Genomic DNA, 12457 nt, shown 5'->3' on the forward strand with positions numbered 1-12457 from the left:
TCATCCCTTGACAGCCACCACTTGAGCCAGGAAAGGCGCGTCATGTTTCAGAGCCCCTTCCTTTCTGGATTGGGGCTATTCTGAAATGCTGGATTTCACAGTATCTATTCCCCTGGGATCCCTCTCACTTAGGGTGCCCATGGCTGTTGCAGAATGGCTTTGTTATATGACATGTCAGAATCTGCAACTTTTGATCTCGAAAAGGTTCCCCCAAGTACTCCGACCTCACTGAGGTTTTCAGCAAACTATTGGCCCATCAGCACTGTTTGTACCAGGGACCTGTCCACCACTAGGAAGACTTTTTTTCCCCTATGAGGACCCGAGAGGTTGACCATGGGCAAGTATATTCAGGAGGCGTCCACCTCAGTGTTAATCAGACTCTCCACTTCTATGGGACAGGAACAGGGTTCTTCCTTGAAATTCACAAAGGTTTGTCAAAGATCGCCTGAGACCTTGCATGGATGATAGGAGTTTAAATAAAATAACAGAAGTCGCCGTCCACTTGGTGTAACTATTTTTACAAAACTGGACATGAGGAATGCTCATAATTTAATATTGTGTTGGTGAAGAAGAGAAGTGGAGGCCTTTAATACCCCAAAAGGTCATTATGAATAGTGATGCCCTTTGAGCTGGTCAATCTCCAGCTGTGCTTCAGATATTTAATCAGAATTAGGTTTGTTATCACCAGCATTTGCTGTGAAATTTAACTTAGCAGAAGCAGTACAATGCAATACATAATATAGAAAATAAGTAAATCAATTACATTATGTATCTTAAATAGTTAAATTTAAAGTAGTGCATAAACAGAAATGTATATGCAGATTTCTGTAGCTGCTTTCCATATAACCATATAACAATTACAGCACGGAAACAGGCCATCTCAGCCCTTCTAGTCCTTGCCGAATGCTTACTCGCACCTAATCCCACTGACCCGCACTCAGCCCATAACCCTCCATTCCTTTCCTGTCCATATACCTATCCAATTTTGCTTTAAATGACAATACTGAACCTGCCTCTACCACTTCTACTGGAAGCTCATTCCACACAGCTACCACTCTCTGAGTAAAGAAATTCCCCCTCATGTTACCCTTAAACTTTTGCCGGCTAACTCTCAAATTATGTCCTCTTGTTTGAATTTCCCCTACTCTCAATGGAAAAAGACTATCCACGTCAACTCTATCTACCCCCCTCATAATTTTAAATACCTCTATCAAGTCCCCCCTCAACCTTATATGCTCCAAAGAATAAAGACCTAACTTGTTCAACCTTTCCCTGTAACTTGGGTGCTGAAACCCAGGTAACATTCTAGTAAATCTTCTCTGTACTCTCTCTATTTTGTTGACATCTTTCCTATAATTCGATGACCAGAACTGTACACAATACTCCAAATTCAATCGTGTTCAGTAGATCCTCTTCTTCTCTTTCCCTCCCCCCCGTACCAGACAGTGGTGCAGCTTGTCAGAATGCTCTCCACAGTACACCTATAGAAGTTTTCAAGTGTTATAGGTGACAAACCAAAATCTCCCCAAATGAAATGTAGCCACTGCTTTGCCTTCTTTGTAGCTGCATTGATATGTTGGGATCAGGTTAGATCCTTAAAAATCTGGACACCCAGGAACTTGAAATTGCTCACTCTCTCCACTTCTGATCCCTTTGAGGATCTGTTCATGTTCCCTTGTCTTATTGTTCCTGATTGGTAATCAACTCTTGGGTCTTATTTTGCCTTTGTCAAATGCAGGTTATGCCTTACAAGCCTGACTGAATTTTTTGAGGATGTGTCTAAACACATTGATGAAGGTGGAGCCGTAGATGTAGTGTATATGGATTTTAGCAAGACATTTGATAAGGTATCCCATGCAAGGCTTATTGAGAAAGGGGACATTTCTTTGTGGATCCAGAACTGGCTTGCCCACAGAAGGCAAAGAGTGGTTGTAGATGGGTCATATTCTCCATGGAGGTCAGTCACTAGTGGAGTGCCTCAGGGACAAGTGCTACACCTGCCCTTATACTTCCTCCCTCACAACCATTCAGGGCCCCAGACAGTCCTTCCAGGTGAGGCGAAACTTCACCTGTGAGTCAGCTGGTGTGGTATATTGCGTCCGGTGCTCCTGGTGTGGCCTTTTACATATTGGTGAGACCCGACACAGACTGGGAGACCATTTTGCTGAACACCTACGCTCTGTCCACCAGAGAAAGCAGGATCTCCCAGTGGCCACACATTTTAATTCCACGTCCCATTCCCATTCTGATAGGTCTATCCATGGCCTCCTCTACTGTCAAAATGAATCCAAACTCAGGTTGGAGGAACAACACCTTATATACCAGCTGGGTAGCCTCCAACCTGATGGCATGAACATTGACTTCTCTAACTTCCGTTAATGCCCCTCCTCCCCTTCTTACCCCATCCCTGACATATTTAGTTGTTTGCCTGTTCTCCATCTCCCTCTGGTGCTTCCCCTCCTCCCCCTTTCTTTTTCCCGAAGCCTCCCGTCCCATGATCCTTTCCCTTCTGCAGCTCTGTATCACTTTCACCAATCACCTTTCCAGCTCTTAGCTTCATCCCACCCCCTCCAGTCTTCTCCTATCATTTTGCATTTCCCCCTCCCCCCACTACTTTCAAATCTCTTACTATCTTTCCTTTCAGTTAGTCCTGACGAAGGGTCTCGGCCCGAAACGTCGATAGTGCTTCTCCTTATAGATGCTACCTGGCCTGCTGCGTTCCACCAGCATTTTGTGTGTGTGGTTTGAAACTGAACTTTTTGGCCATCAGACTAAACGCAATGCATGTCATCAAAAACACACCATCTCTACTGTGAAGCATGTTGGTGGCTGTATCATGCTGTGGGGATGCTTCACTGTATCATGCTGTGGGGATGCTTCACTGCAGCAGATCCTGGAAGGTTTATGAAGATAGGGGGTAAAATTAATGTATCAATATACAGGGAAACCCTGGAGGAAAACCTGATGCAGTCTGCAAGAGAACTGCAACTTGGGAGAAGATCTGGTTTCCAGCAAGACCATGGTCCCAAGCATAAAGCTACAACTACAAGGGAATGTCTTACAAAGTTAATGTCCTGGAGCAGCTGAGTCAGAGTTCAGACTTCAATCCAGTTGGGAATTTGGGGTTGGACTTGACTGTTCACACACAATCCCCATGCAATCTGACAGAGTTTGAGCAGTTTTGTGAAGAAGAATGTGGAAAAAATGTAGTGTCCAGGTGTGCAAAGCTGATAGACCTTTCCACACAAACTGAAGATTGTAATTGCCAAAGTTGCATTCCACTGAATACTGACTTGAAAGGGGTGAATACTTGCGCAATCAATTATTCTGTGTTTTATATTTGTAATTAATTTAGATCATTTTGTAGAGATCTGTTTTCACATTGACATGGAAGTTTTTTTTTGTTGATCAAATTGTACAAGGCATTGGTAAGGCCAAATTTGGAATATTGTGTACAGTTCTGGTCACCGAATTATAGGAAAGATATCAATAAATTAGAGAGAGTGCAGAGACGATTTACTAGGATGTTACCAGGGTTTCAGCACTTAAGTTACAGAGAAAGGTTGAACAAGTTAGGTCTCTATTCATTGGAGCGTAGAAGGTTGAGGGGGGATTTGATCGAGGTATTTAAAATGTTGAGAGGGATAGATAGAGTTGACGTGAATAGGCTGTTTCCATTGAGAGTAGGGGAGATTCAAACGAGAGGACATGATTTGAGAGTTAGGGGGCAAAAGTTTAAGGGAAACACGAGGGGGTATTTCTTTACTCAGAGAGTGATAGCTGTGTGGAATGAGCTTCCTGTAGAAGTAGTAGAGGCCAGATCAGTTGTGTCATTTAAGGTAAAATTGGATAGGTATATGGATAGGAAAGGAGTGGAGGGTTATGGGCTGAGTGCGGGTAGGTGGGACTAGGTGAGATTAAGAGTTCGGCACGGACTAGGAGGGCCGGAATGGCCTGTTTCCGTGCTGTGATTGTTATATGGTTATATGGTTATATATGTTATATGGTTATATGATCAGTGTCCATAAAAGCCAAATTAAATCCACTTTGATTCAATGTGGTAAAACAATGAAACATGAAACTTCCAAGGGGGTGGATACTTTTTATAGGCACTGTACTTCTATCAAATCTCCCCTCAATCTTTTACATTCCAAGGAATAAAGTCTTAATCTATTCACTCTTACCTTGTAGCTCAGGTCCTCCAGTCCCAGTAACATTCTTGTAAAATTTCTCAGGGTCCAGGGGAACTTTGTCAGCTCTGGGGATTTATCCACCCTAATTTGCCTCAGGACAGCAAACACCTTCTCCTCCAATCTGTATAGGGTCCATGACCTCGCTGCTGCTCTCCCTCACTTCTATAGACTATGTCTGTCTGCTGAATAAATACAGATGCAAAATACCAATTTAATATCTCCCCAAACTCTTGGCTCCATGCATAGGTTACCATACTGATCACCTCAAGGAAGATCTGCTCTATCTGTGCAGCCTTCCTGGTTCCCATCCCCCTACACCTGTAGTTGAAACTCTCCCCTCCCTCTGAAGCAAGAATATTAGTTCCCCTCCAGTTCAGGTACAAGCTGTCGTGTCTGTATAGGTCCCACCTTTGCTGAAAGGAAACCCAGTGATCCAAAAAGATGAAACTCTCCCTCTTGCCCATCTCCTTAGCTACAAATCAAATTGTATTATGCTCCTATTTCTGGCTTCACTGTTTGAAAGATGAAATGGAACATTTCTGACCAGATTGACATTAATGGTTTTTTAATTGAAAAATATGGAAAGGTAGATATAAAATAATATACAAAGCAATAACGTGGCTTTTCAGCTGCATTATAATAAATGAAAATGATAACTTGTTCAATAATGAAAAAGTATTTAAAAGCACTTTCATGGTGACATACTATCATAAACTATTCTGCTGTTTATAAGAATCTTTATGTTTTGAAGTTTATTGAATATTTTAATTCAGAAAAACACAGCTCATAAGCTTCTAACGACAGGTGATAGCACAGTGTTCACATAATCCATTTTAACAATTCCAATCAAAGGATAAATTTTATTATTTCTCTATAGCTTGAGAACATGTACATGCAGTCTCCCTGCAAAGTATACGGAAACAGCAAATAAATTTAGGGGTGTGATTTAACCTTGCATCTTTCCAATCCAGAGCCAAGTGTGCAGTCAAGTCAAGTCAAGTCAAGTCAAATTTTATTGTCATTTCGACCATAACTGCTGGTACAGTGCATAGTAAAAATGAGACAACGTTTTTCAGGACCATGGTGTTACATGACACAGTACAAAAAGCTAGACTGAACTATGTAATAAAAAAACAACACAGAGAAAGCTACACTAGACTACAGACCTACACAGGACTGCATAAAGTGCACAAAAACAGTGCAGGCATTACAATAAATAATAAACAGTCAATGGTGGGTCAAAGTATATGGAAACAGCAAATAAGTTTAGAGGTGTGATTTAACCTTGCATCTTTCCAACCCAGAGCCAAGTGTGCAGTCAAGTGGTTAGATATGACAGCTGGAGCCGTACCAGAGTTTGGAGTTCAATTCTGGTGTCATTCCATAAGGAATCTTTGTTGCGTCCTCACCATGAATGCGTGGTGCTCTGCTTTCCTCCAACAGTCCAAAGACATACTGATCTGGTTAATTAGTCATTGTAAATTGTCGCATGATTAGGTTAGGGTTGTGGGGTGACTGGGGTGGCATGGCTGGAAGGGACAGAAAGGTCCACTGCATGTTGTGTGGCCATGTGAATGAAAAAAGATAAAAAGACAAAGAGAACCCTTCACAAAAGACAGCTATTACACTGAGATCATAAGAACTGGAGAAATAGAAACAGCAGTAGGCCACTAAGCCTGCCTGATATTAAAATTAGAGCTGTTCTCTTAACTTAATCCTACTTTCAGTATTAATCCTGTATAATTTGATTCCCTTAATATCCGAGAATACACTGGCATCTTTCTTAAGTACACTGAGTTCACAGCTGTCTTGGGTAGAGAATTCCAAAGATCCATTCTATGAGTGAAGAAATTTATTCTCCTCTCAAAGTTCACAGTAAATTTATTTTCAATGTCACCAGATAGACTCTTTGCAGGCATTCATGGCAAATAGAAGGAAACATAATAGAATCAGTGAAAAACTGCACACAACAGAGATGGGCAAACAGCCAATGTGTAAAAGACAACAAACCATGCAAATACAAAATAAAAATAATAAATAAATAAGCAATAATATTGAGAACATGAGTTGTAGAGTCCGTGAAAGTGAGTCCTTAGGTTGTGCAATCAATTCAGTGTTGGGGTGATTGAAGTTATGCACTCTGGTTCAAGAGCCTGATGGTTGAGGGATAATAATGGTTCCTGAACCTTGTGGTGTGGGACTTGGGGCTCCTGTACCTCCTTCCTGATGGCAGCAGTGAGAAGGATGGTGTGAGTCCTTGCTGATGGATGCTGCTTTCCTGCGACACCACTCCTTGTGAATGTGCTGAATGCTGGGGAGGGCTTTACCTGCAGTGGACTGGGCCATAACCACTACTTTTTGCAGTTTTTCTATTCAAAGGCTTTGGTGTTTCCATACCAGACTGTAGTGCAATCAGCTCGTGTACTCTCCACTGTGCCTTCTTTGTAATGGTAGTTTCCTGCTGGAGCCAGGACAGATCTTCTGAAACGATAACATTGAGGAATTTAAACTTGCTCACTCTCTGCACCTCTCTCACACTCTCATCACGGGTAAAGTCCTCCCCACCGTTGAGCACATCTACACAAATTGTTATCATAGGAAAGCAGCATCAGGGATCCCCCACCACCCAGGACATGCTCTCTTTCTGCTGCTGCCAACAATGAAATTGTGCCTCGAGTTTCACTTTAATGTGGTTGACATTTAACTGATCTCTGGAATGGTCAAACCAGTTTCACCAGATTATTAGGCAACAGTAGTTGATGTACCCACATTCCAAAAATTACGTTTCAGTAAATCTGGAGGATTGTCATCTGCTTTTGCAAACAGAGACTGATTAATGGTGAAAGCTATTTAATTCCACCTATTCCACCAAGAATGGATTCTCAACAGAAAAAATCCCATGTTGAGTTTGCCGGTTTTTCTTCCCCTCAATTGATGGTTTTCAATTTTTTTTTCAAATCAAGTTTAAGTTTCATTATCATTCAACCACGTATAGATACAGCTGATGGAGACGCACTCCTCAGTCCATTTCAGTATTGGTATCAGTTTGTTATTGTCACATGTACCAAGATACAGTGAAATGCTTGTCATGCCTACTGTTCAGACACACAGGCACACAGACACATACAGGCACAATTGAGGTAGAAGAAGGTAAAATGCTACAGAGACTGCAGGTAAACAATAAAATACAAGATTGTAACATGGTAGATTGTGAGACCAAAGGTCTATGTCATCGTTATGTTATCATATGTTATATGTTATCAGATAACAGTGGGGTAGAAGCTATCTTTGAGACCTAAATGGTGCCACATACGGTGGCCGTGTTGTGAGCTCCATTCCAAATGTACAGTATGCTACTAATTTCTACAACTTTCTTAGCATTTTCTGTCCAAGTAGCTGATAGTCACGTCAGATATGATAGACTGACCCTCTGAACATCAAAGACGGCATTTACCCACTGTGTCACCTTTCCTACACTGGGAACTCCTGCTTGCACGATCCATGGGAAACTCCTCTCTTACACCGCCACTACATTGGAAGAAGAGCTGGAGGCGAGGGACAAGGGCCAGCGTCCTGGCGAGGCTGAGACGGCGTGCAAATCAGCCGCCGCTTCCTAGCATACTCCTGGCTAACATTCAGTCCCTGGATAACAAGCTTTATGAACTGAGAGCCAGACTCTCCTATCAGCGAGAAACAAAGGAATTTAATGTTTTGTGCTTTGTGGAGACCTGGCTGATGAAGGAGATACTGGATCATGCCATCGAGGCCTCCGGGTTCTCCCTGTTCCGGTCGGACAGGTCAAAACACCTCACTGGGAAGAGTAAAGGAAGTGGGGTATGCTTCATGGTCAACAATGCTTGGTGCGACCCCCAGAACGTGCATGCACTCAAATCCTTTTGTTCCCCAGACCTGGAATACCTGGTGCTGTTGTGCAGACCCTACTGGCTGCCTTGGGAGTTCACAGCTGTTATCATCACAGCGGTTTACATTCCACTGCAGGCTGATACTGACCTGGCTCTCAAGGAACTGTACGAGACCATTAACACCCAGAGGCTGTCTTCATCGTCGCTGGTGACTTTAATCGAACGTTGCTGATGAAAGTCTCTCCGGAGTTTTGTCAGCACATCCAAGTGAGCAGTCATGGAGATCAGTTGGCCACTGCTACACTCCCTTCTGCAATGCTTACAAAACTCTCCTTGGCCCAGCTTTTGTAAAATCAGATCACTCTTCGATCCTGCTTCTGCCGACTTACAAGCAGAAGCTGAAACAAGAGGTGGCCATAGTTAAAACTGTCCACTGTTTGTCCGATCAATTGGCCTCCATGTTGCAGGACTGCCTCGATGACGTCAACTGGAATGTCTTCTATGATGAGGATGTCTCAAAATTCACTGATGGAGTCACGTGCTTCATCTTGAAGTACTTCAATAATGTTGTTGCCCAGAAGTCGGTCAGGGTCTTCCTGAACCAGAAACCTGGGTCAGTAATCCCGTGCGAGCAGCACTTACAGTGCAACATCGAGCTTACATCGCTGGCGATCAACTAGAGCTCAAGAAAAGCAGCTATGATCTGCGCAAAGCTATCAAGGCTGTGAAACATCAATACAGGGACAAGATTGAGTGAATATTCACAACGAATAGCACACGTGACTTGTGGCAAGGGCTGCATACCATTGCAGACTTCAAAGCCAAATGTTGTGGTGCTGCCAACATCGCGGCCTCTCTCCCAGATGAGCTCAATCGCTTTTATGCTCAGCTCGATGTCGCTAACTCTGAGCCTCTGAGGAAAGCTGCCACTACAACCTGCAACCTGGTCATCTCTGAGGCTGAGGTACGCAGATGTTTCCAACGAGTGGACAGTCGCCAGGCTGCAGGACCAGACAGTATCTCAGGGTGAGTACTTAGGATATGCACAGCACAACTGGTAGATGTGGTTACAGACTTTTTTAATCTCTCCTTCTCCCAGTGTAGAGTGCCCCCCGCTTCAAATTATCCACCATTGTCCCTGTACCAAAAAAGACCAAGGTAACATGCCTGAATGACTGGCATCCAGTCACACTCACCTCAATAATAAGCAAATGCTTTGACAGGCTGGTCAAGGACTACATCTGCAGCATGCTACCACCCAAACTGGACCCCCTACAACTCGCCTACCGACACAAACGATCGACAGATGACGCAATAGCCGCAGCTCTACATACCATCCTTACACATCTGGAGAAGAGAAATGCTTATGTGAGAATGCTGTTCTTGGACTACAGTTCAGCATTCAACAGCATAATTCCCTCCAGGCTGGACAAGAAGCTCAGAGACCTCAGCCTTCACCCTGCCTTGTGCAGCTGGATCCTGGACTTCCTGTCAGATCGCTGGCAGGTGGTAAGAGTGGGCTCCGTCACCTCTGTCCCTCTGACTCTCAACACAGGAGCTCCTCAGGGCTGGGTACTGAGTTCCCTCCTTTACTCTCTGTATACCTGTGACTGTGTTGCCACCCACAGCTCTAACCTGCTAATTAAATTTGCTGATAACTCTGCTAAATAAATTTGCCTACAGAGAAGAAGTCATCTCTCTGACAGAGTGGTGTCAAGAAAACAACCTCTCCCTTAATGTTGCAAAAACAAAGAAGCTAGTTGTAGATTACAGGAGGAATGGGGACAGGCTAACCCCTATTGACATCAATGGATCTGGGGTGAGAGGGTAAACAGCTTCAAGTTCCTTGGCATCCATATCACTGAGGACCTCACGTGGTCTGTACACACCAGAGGTGTGGTGAAAAAGGCACAACAGGTGAGGAAGTTTGGTATGGGCCCCTAAATCCTAAGAACTTTCTACAGGGGCACAATTGAGAGCATCCTGACTGGCTGTATCACTGCCTGATATGGGAACTGGACCTCTCTTAATCGCAGGATTCTGCAGAGAGTGGTGCGGATAGCCCAGCTCATCTGTAGTTGTGAACTTCCCATGATTCAGGGCATTTACAAGGACAGGTGTGTAAAAAGGGCCCAAAGGATCATTGGGGACCCAAACCATCCCAACCACAATCTATTCCAGCTGCTACCATCCGGGAAGCGGTACTGCAGCATAAAAGTCGAGACCAACAGGCTCTGGGACAGCTTCTTCCACCAGGCATCAGACTGATGAACTCACACTGATTTGAATGTCCTCTATAATACATTGACTGTTCTAATAATTATTAATTAATATGATTGCACATTGCACATTTAGATGGAGTCGTAATGTAAAGATTTTTACTCCTCATGTAAGAAATAAAAGTCAATTCAATACATGCTTTCCAGCTTTTGTGTCTTCTGCCCAATGGAAGAGGGGAGGGGAGAAGAGTGAATATTTGGGGTGAGTGTAGTCTTGATTATGCTGACTGCTTTACTGTAACAGTGGGGAGTATAGAGGGGGTCCATAGAGGGGAGGGTGGCTTGCATGATTACTGAGGTGTGTCATTAAATCTCTGAAGTTTCCTGTTCTATACAATGTATAGAGCAGTACAGCTCAGTAAAGGACTTTCAACCCTCAGTGTTGTGTCTAACCCTTCTCGCTTTGACATATCCATCCTTTTTCTTTCATCCATAAGACATAGGAGCAGAATTAGGCCATTCAGCCCATCAAGTTTGCCCCGCCATTCCATCATGGCTGATTCCAGATCCCACTCAACTCCATACGCCTGCGTTGCCATATCCTTTGATGCCCTGACCGATCAGGAAACTATCAACTTCTGCCTTAAATATACCCATGGACTTGGCCTCCACCATAGTCATTCCACACCACACTGCAGAGCATTCCACAGATTTACTACTCTCTGGCTAAAAAAAAAATCCTACTTGCCTCCATTCTAAAAGGTCAGCCCTCAATTTTGAGGCTGTGCCCTCTAGTTCTGGATACAGCCACCATAGGAACCACCCACCTTATTTAGTCCTTTCAACATTTGGTAGGTTTCAATGAGATCTCCTCGCATTCTTCTAAATTCCAGTGAGTACAGGCTCAAAGCTGCCAAATGCTCCTCATATGATAACCCCATAAGGGTCTTATTCGTTCCAAGAATCATCCTCATGAACCTCCTCTGGACTCTCTCCAATGACAACACATCCTTTCTGAGATATGGGGTTCAAAACTGTTGACAATGCTCCAAATGCGGCCTAACTAGTGTCTTATAAAGCCTCAGCATTATCTCCTTGCTTTTATATTCTATTCCCCTTGAAATAAATACCAACATTGCACTTGCCCTCTTCACCACAGACTCAACTTGTAAATTAACCTGGGAGTCTTGCACAAGGACTCCTAAGTCTCTCTGCACCTCTGATGTTTGAACTTTCTCCCCATTTAGATGATAGTTTGCACTATTGTTCCTTCTACCAGAATGCATTATCATACATTTCCTAACACTGTATTCCATTTGCCACTTTTCTGTCTTTTCTTCCAATTTGTCTAAGTTCTGCTGTAATCCATTGGTTCCTCAGCACTACCTACCCCTCCACCTGTCTTTGTGTCATCCATAAACTTTGCCACAAAGCCATCAATTCCATTATCTAAATCTTTGACAATGTGAAAAGTAGCAGTCCTAATACTGACCCCTGAGGAACACCACTAGTCACTGGCAGCCAACCAGAAAAGGTCCCCTTTATTCCCATTTGCTGCCTCCTGCCTGTCAGCCATTCTGCTGTCCATGCCAATATCTTTCCTGTAATGCTGTAGGATTTTATCTTGTTAAGCAGCCCCATGTGTGGCACCTTATCAAATACCTTCTGAAAATCCAAGTAAATGACATCCACTGCCTCTCCTTTGTCCACCCTGCTTGTTACTTCCTCAAAGAATTCTAACAGATTTGTCAGGCAAGACTTCCCTTGACAGAGACCATGCTGATTTTGACTTACTTTCTTATCAGTCTCCAAGTACCCCGAGACCTCATCCTTAATGATTGTCTTCAACACTTTCCCAATAACTGAGGTTAGGCTAACTGGCCTATAATTTTCTTTTCTTTTTTTGCCTTCCTCCCTTAAAGATTTGGAGTGACATTTGTAATCTTCCAGTCCTCCGGGACCATGTCAGAATCAAGTGATTCTTGAAAGATCATTACCAATGCATCCATTATCTCTTCAGCAACCTCTCTCAGGACTCTGGAAGTAGTCCATCTGGTCCAAGTGACTTATCCTCTTGAAGACCTTTGAGTTGGCCTGGCACTTTTTCCTTTGTAGTAACAATGGCACTCACTTCTGCTCCTGACACTCACACACCTCTGGCACACTTCCACTGTGAAGACAG

The sequence above is a fragment of the Hemitrygon akajei genome, chromosome 2 (genome assembly GCF_048418815.1).
Source record: "Hemitrygon akajei chromosome 2, sHemAka1.3, whole genome shotgun sequence".
In the NCBI taxonomy this organism is placed as follows: domain Eukaryota; kingdom Metazoa; phylum Chordata; class Chondrichthyes; order Myliobatiformes; family Dasyatidae; genus Hemitrygon; species Hemitrygon akajei.